Consider the following 353-nt stretch of genomic DNA (forward strand, 5'->3'; position numbering starts at 1 on the left):
CGGATCCACCACGCCAGTCAAGTCTGTGAGCCCGAGTTTAGGCCCCGGTGAGCCTAAGCCCGTAATAAAGCCCTTTGCTTTTGAATGCGTGACTCGGTCTCCCTGGACTGGGTTTGGGGGACGATAAAGAAATCTTGGGTACTACACCTGGTCTGTCGTCTGTCTCCCGCACCCTGTGCCCAGCCAGGCTGTTGGCTCTCGGAGGGCAGGGTCCTGCCGTCGCCCTTACCGTCGCTCAGGTCATGATCTCACGGTTCATAGGTTCGAGTCACACCGGGCTCTGTGCTGACAGCTCGGAGCCTGGAGCCTGCTTCCCATTCTGTGTCTCCCTCTCCCTCTGCCCCTCCCCCCCC

Source organism: Suricata suricatta, chromosome 11 (genome assembly GCF_006229205.1).
Source record: "Suricata suricatta isolate VVHF042 chromosome 11, meerkat_22Aug2017_6uvM2_HiC, whole genome shotgun sequence".
Classification (NCBI taxonomy): Eukaryota; Metazoa; Chordata; class Mammalia; order Carnivora; family Herpestidae; genus Suricata; species Suricata suricatta.